This window comes from Phacochoerus africanus, chromosome 8 (genome assembly GCF_016906955.1).
Source record: "Phacochoerus africanus isolate WHEZ1 chromosome 8, ROS_Pafr_v1, whole genome shotgun sequence".
Lineage (NCBI taxonomy): Eukaryota > Metazoa > Chordata > Mammalia > Artiodactyla > Suidae > Phacochoerus > Phacochoerus africanus.
The window spans coordinates 42567055-42573936 of record NC_062551.1 but is presented as its reverse complement, the minus strand read 5'-3'; positions in this window follow the sequence as shown (position 1 = coordinate 42573936).

The window sequence follows — 6882 nt, the reverse complement described above, 5'->3', positions numbered from 1 at the left end:
CACTGGCTCACACGTGCACGAATGACTCAATATCAAGGGTTACTCTGGGAAAATCCATAGGTAGAACTGGAGGTTGTACGAACTCTGAACCCAGCCACCTTTCTGCCAGATGAAGAGGGGCCCCCAGACCATAACTGCCTGGAGGATGGGTAGAGGCCTTCCCCACCCGAACTGAAAAGACAAGGGAAGTAACCAAGGCACTCCTGAGAGACATCATTCCCAGATATGGAATGCCTCTGACCATCGGGTCAGATAATGGGCCGGCATTTGTGGCTGAAACAGTACCACAGGTGGCAAAAGCTTACAGATCCAATGGCAACTACACTCTGCTTATCGCCCTCAAAGTTCAGGGAAAGTAGAACGCATGAACCGGACCCTTAAGCAGACCCTGGCAAAGTTATGTCAGGAAACTGGCTTGCCCTGGATGGACATGTTGCCGGTGGCCCTCTTCAAAGTGAGATGCTCACCCTGAGCGGGAAGAGGATTCTCGCCATTTGAAATCTTATATGGAAGGCCACCTCCACTAATCAGTTTAAAAGGAAACACCAGGGAGTTGGGAGACTGGGAATTACACAAACAATCACAAGGACTGGGGCTCACTATGTCTCAGATACATAAATGGGTCACAGACAGAATACCTGTGTCCTTAGGCTATAACAGTACGCCCCCACAAGCCGGGGGGACCAGATGTGGATAAAGGACTGGAAAGAGGAGCCTTTGAGGCCCGTATGGAAGGGCCCCTATACTGTAATTCTAACCACCCCCCACTGCTCTTAGAGTAACAGGAATAGATGCTTGGATCCATCATGCCAGAGTTAAACCAGCTGGCCCGGCTGACGACCGTGGAGAGTGGGAGACTGCCCTCGATCTGGAGAGACCTCTTCGCCTGACAATACAGAGAAGGGACGACGATCTCAAAGCCCTGCTCTGACCACACCGGAAGCTGGTCAGTCAACGCACGGCTGAAGCTTGAGGAATCGGCTGCCTGTGAGCCCAAGTGGAAGGAGGGTTTCAAAATAAGCATTCTCATTGACGGAAGAGGCCTTGACCCTGGGGCTGTGTTACATTTCCAGAGAATCACGTTTGCGCTCCAAGCTGCCTCTCACAGCGTCTTTCATTCCTTTTATGAAGCGATAAGAAACACCCCACCTCCCATTCTGGCCACAACTAAGAACTTGTTCTTAGCCCTGGCAGAAACTCTTGCACAAACTCTCAAGGTCTCCTCTTGTTATGCATGCGGGGGAACGAACACAGGAGACCACTGGCCTTGGCAAGCCAGAGAACTGGACCCATTAGAGCCTCATAATGAGACTGCATACCCCCAACTCACCAATGGGGTATGGCTCCTCAGAACTGCTATTATAGGGAGAAAAATTGTCTTGCGAGGCGGGGAGGACGGTTTAATGTTTCAGCTGCAAGCCTAACATGTTTAGGCCTAAGGTAGTATAATCTGACTGCCCAAAAGACTCAATGGTGGTCGTCCTCCAATCGCTCAGAGCCCAAGCCTAATCCCTTGTCTAACTGTTCCCACCTTCGACAAGCATGGGAAGATATCAGTACTAATAGCCAGTGGCGGGCACCAAAGGGATTATATTGGATTTGTGGGAAAATGGCCTATTCCATACTCCCCCCCCCCCACATTGGGCTGGGGCACGTGTACTGGGAACAATCAGACCTTCCTTCTTCCTGCTCCCGCTGTCACTAGGGGAGCAACTGGGAGTTCCTATATATAGGGCACAGGGTGCCCAGAGAGACCGGAGGGCTCTCCAAATTGGAGACTGGAAAGAGGATAAATGGCCCCCAGGACGGATAATTCAATATCATGGACCTGCCACCTGGGCAGAGAATGGCTCTTGGGGACATCGCACCCCTATCTATATGCTGAACCGCATCCTCAGACTACAGGCGGTTTTGGAACTTATAACAAATGACACTGCAAGGGCCTTGACTATATTGGCCCAGCACCAAACTAAAATGTGCAGTGCAATCTACCAAAATCGCTTGGCCTTGGATTATTTACTTGCTTCTGAAGGAGGGGTTTGTGGAAAATTTAACTTAAGTAATTGCTGTCTACAAAGAGATGACACCGGAAAGGTGGTAGAAGAAATTGCTGACCGCATGGCTAAACTAGCCCATGTACCTGTACAAACTTGGAAAGGGTGGGATACAGACAGTCTCTTTGGTAAATGGGTCTCTTGGTTGGGAGAAATTAAGACAATGGTCGGAATAGTCATGGTTATACTCGCAGGGTTCCCTGCCTTGTACCTCTGCTGACAAATATTATAAGAGGTTTTATAAAAACCATGGTTGAAAGAAAAACAGCCTCCCACCTGCTACTTGTTAGAGGCTACCAAAGGGTTATGACTGATGATGATCTGTAAAGGGTGCAGATGCACCCTGAACATCAAGAGGGGGGAATGAAATGGAGTTTTAACTAGAGAACAACACCCCCCCCCCCCCCCCGCTAAGAAGGCAGCTGCAAGCCTTTCCAGCTGTGCTCATCACTATGCCACCCTTCTTGTAATAATGTAACAACTGTGTGCTCTCTGTCCAAGCCAGCAGCCCTGCTAATCAGGTACCCAGCATTGCTTATCAGTTCTGCTTCTGTTACCTTGCTGGCTCAGTTTCTTAGGGAGGAACACTGTCTGCTTGGGGATGGGGGAGGTCCGGGATGCTTACATGGGAAAATCAACACCTTGTAGTGTATAAAGGTTACTGAGAACAAAGACCTGGTGCTCAGACTCCGGAGGTGACTCCTCTGAGCCCGCACCGGTGCTGGAGAAACCTTGCTTTTCCGTATCTCCGAGTGCTGTTTGTCTCCTCCCGTTGCCACGGTTTTGGCGGTTTCCGCAACATTTTGGTGCGTTGGCCGGGAAGCCGACAACCGAGCTGGCCTCTTGTGCCACCGTTGTCGGGGAACCGGGGGAGGCCACGGTCGCCGGCCCGGTGACAGGTGGATAGCGCGCACCGGTCATTTTGCCGGATCCAGACCCTCACTCGGGCCGTGGCCTTGGCCCACACCGCTTCCCGAACGGACTCAGAAGGAGAGTGGAAACAGGTTCCTGGACAGGACGTCAGACTGGTGAGTGCCCCGGGGACATCTGCCCAAGTCAGGACCCGCCATACGGCGGAAGGAGAGACTGATCACCTCTCAGTGACCAAAGGGTCACTCAGGTCAGGGTTTGCTCCCTTGGGATCGGAAGGCTTGTCAATTCTGGTGTGTGTCTGTGTGTGAGTGACTGGAGAGAAAGAGAGCCCGTGCTCCACCGTCTTTGGACTATGGAGCCAGAGTGAGTCCTAACCTGCAGTTCCCTGGCAACCCTCATACGGCTTATGGTGGCCCTCTTCGGGAGGGGGGGGGGATGATGACGTTGGGGTTTATACAGTCCCACCTATGCTAAGAGGCGCCTGAAATATCTCCTCCGGGGGAGCGGTCAGGCGGACGAAGCGATTGTTACCTGAGGCCTTGTCCTCACTGTTTGTCTTGCGTCACCGGCACAGGGTGGGACTTCACCCAATGGGTAAATCGGCTTCCAAGCCCACTGTCTTTCTTAGAGTATATGGTTAAGAATTTTAAGAAAGGATTTTCTAGAGATTATGGTGTTAAGCTGAGTCCTGGAAAACTGTGTACCCTCTGTACCCTAGAGTGGCCCTCCTTTGGTGTTGGCTGGCCTCCGGAAGGGACCTTCGATGTGTTCACAGTTGCAGCAGTATATAATGTTATAACAGGAGACCCTGGACACCCAGACCCATTTCCGTATATTGATCAATGGTTGGAAATTGCCTATTTGAGGCCCCCATGGGTTCGGTTCTCCACCACAGACCAGGGACAGTGCAAGGTGCTAGTAGCCCAGTCCAAGAAGAAAACCTTGTCTCAAAAGAAGGTGCCACCTGTTTATCGAGGGGAACCTGAGGACTCGCCCCCTACGCCACCACCTTATGTGCTGCCGGCCCCACCTCCAGGAGCCGAAGGTCCCCAGATGCCAGATAGCCCACCGCCTTCTGTTTCTCCTCCTCCTTCTGAAGTTCCCGAGGCGATATCACCCCCACAGCCAGATTCTCCAGAACCTATGAGCAGGCGTCTCCGGCCAGCTCAGGGAGCAGCCACTCCAGCATTACAAATGCCCTTACGGGAGACACGGGGACCACAGCAAGTCGCCCCCGATGGGACCATACAAGAGGGGGGACGTTTTTATTATTACCAGCCCTTTTCCACTGCCGATCTCCTCAACTGGAAACACCATACGCCCTCATGCTCTGAGAAGCCTCAGGCGCTGATTGATCTCTTAGAATTCATTTTCCAGACACACTGTCCCACCTGGGTCGACTGCCGGCAACTCCTTTTTACTCTGTTTGACACTGAAGAGCGCTGGCGAATTGTAACAGAAGCCCCAAAATGGCTTCAGGCCAATGCGGGGGGTCGAGCAGACTTGGCAAACTGGGTGAGGGAAGCCTTCCCAGAAGAAAACCCCCACGGGGACTATGACACTGAAGAAGGGAAACGTAACCTAGAGAGGTACCGGCAGGCCTTCCGACAGGGGGCAAAAGCTGGGGCTAAAAAGCCCACTAATATCGCTAAGATCAGTGAGATACCACAAGAGCCGAATGAAAGCCCAGCCAAATTCTATGAGAGACTAGGTAAGGCTTTCCGAACCTACACCCCTTTTGATCCCGAGGCCCCTGAGAACCAACGGATGATAAATGCTGCCTTCGTGGGACAAGCCCAATCAGATATCCGTACAAAGCTAGAGAAATTAGAAGGCTCTGCAGGAGAGAATGCCACTAAACTGTTGGAAATAGCCAACGAGGTTTTTATTAACCGAGACCAGGTGGCCCGCCGTGATGCAGAAAAGAGAATGAGACAAAAAGTGACTCTTCTGGCAGCCGCCCTGTCAAAACCGGTGCCCCCAGGGGGACCACCCTGTAGGGGACAAGGCCCAAGGCCAGGGAAAAAGGAGCCCCCTGGAACATGACCAATGTGCTTACTGCAAAGAAAAGGGACATTGGGAAAATAGATGCCCCAACCGTCCTGAGAAAAAGACCAAGGCCCCACCTAGCCCGGACCGATCTGAGCCATTCAGCACCAACCTGATCGGCCTAGCTGAGTCTGATTAGGGGAGACCAGGCCCTCTCCAACTGGGCCCCCGAGAGCCTATGGTCAGAATTCAAGTAGGGGGCCACCCCATAGACTTTATGGTTGACACAGGTGCCGAACGTTCTGTGGTCACACGGCCTGTGGCTCCCCTCTCGGGGAAAGAAACCACCATTGTTGGGGCCACAGGTAACCAAACCCACAGGCCCTTCTGCGGTCCTCGACGATGTCGGTGAGGAGGCCATGAAGTAATACATGAATTTCTTTACCTGCCTGACTGCCCAGTCCCCCTGATGGGAAGAGACCTGCTGGCTAAAATGGGGACGCAAATTTCCTTTTCTACTGATGGATCGGCCCAACTCAAATTGACAGAACCCCCCTCTCCTTTAATCATGGCTCTTGCTGTGAAAAGGGAAGAGGAATGGCGCTTGTACTCTTCCCTTTCAGAAATGGGGACCGTTCCCCCAGAACTAGAGACTACATACCCATTGGTGTGGGCTGAAGGAAACCCACCAGGACTGGCAGAGCGCCACGCTCCTGTCTTAATTGATCCAAAACCCGGAGCTCAACCGGTAAAGCTACGGCAATACTCAAGTCCCAGAGAAGCTCGACTGGGAATGCAGGTTCACCTGGTTAGGCTGCTTCAGCATGGGCTGTTAATAAAATGTCAGTCCCCTTGGAACACCCCTGTACTGCCCATGAAAAAACCGGGAACACAGGACCACCGCCCAGTACAGGACTTGAGAGCCATAAATGAAGCAACAGTCACATTACACCCGTCCGTCCCTAACCCATATACCCTGCTAGGGCTGATCCCCTCCACTGCTGAGTGGTTTACTTGCCTGGACTTAAAAGACACCTTTTCCTGCCTCCGGGTGGCACCTGCCAGTCAGCCCTTGTTTGCTTTTGAATGGGAGAATCCACATACAGGGACAAAGGAACAGCTCACCTGGACTAGACTCCCACAAGGAGTCAAAAACTCTCCCACTCTTTTTAGCGGCGCCTTAGCTGCTGACCTGGCCGAATTCCCTGGACAAAAACTGGGCTGTGTTTTGCTACAGTATGTTGACGGCCTCTTACTAGCTGGCACCACGGGGGCTCAGTGCCTAGAGGGAACAAGAGCTCTCCTTTCCCTACTGATGGAGGCAGGGTATTGGGCATCAAAGAAAAAGGCACACATCTGCAGAAAACAAGTCAAGTATCTGGGCTTCAACATCATGCAGGGCCGACGAATGCTGGGGACTGAAAGAAAGCAGGCAGTTTGTGCCATTCCTGTCCCTACCACCTGCCGGAGGGTTCATGAATTCCTAGGGGCAGCAGGATTCTGCCGGGTGTGGACCCCCGGGTTTTCAGACCTGGCCAGGCCTCTGTATGAGGCTCTAAAAGGGGAAGAAAAGGCTCCCCTTAAGTGGGGACCAAGCCAGGAGACAGCATTTCAGACAATCAAAACTAAACTCGCTGAGGCTCCAGCCTTGGGACTTCCTGATGTAACCAGAGAATTTAACCTTTTTGTCCATGAGAAAAAAATGGGATGGCTTTGGGGAGTCTTAACTCAAAAATTTGGGCCTTGGCAGAGGCCAGTGACATATCTGTCTAAACAAATTGACTCAGTTGCTGCCGGATGGCCTCCCTGCCTCTGAGCGCTGGCAGCTACCACCTTGTTGGTAAGAGAGGCTGACAAGTTGACCCTGGGACACAATCTCAATGCTAAAGTCCCACACTCAGTTGTAACCCTAATGGATACCAGGGGCCACCACTGGCTCACACGTGCACGAATGACTCAATATCAA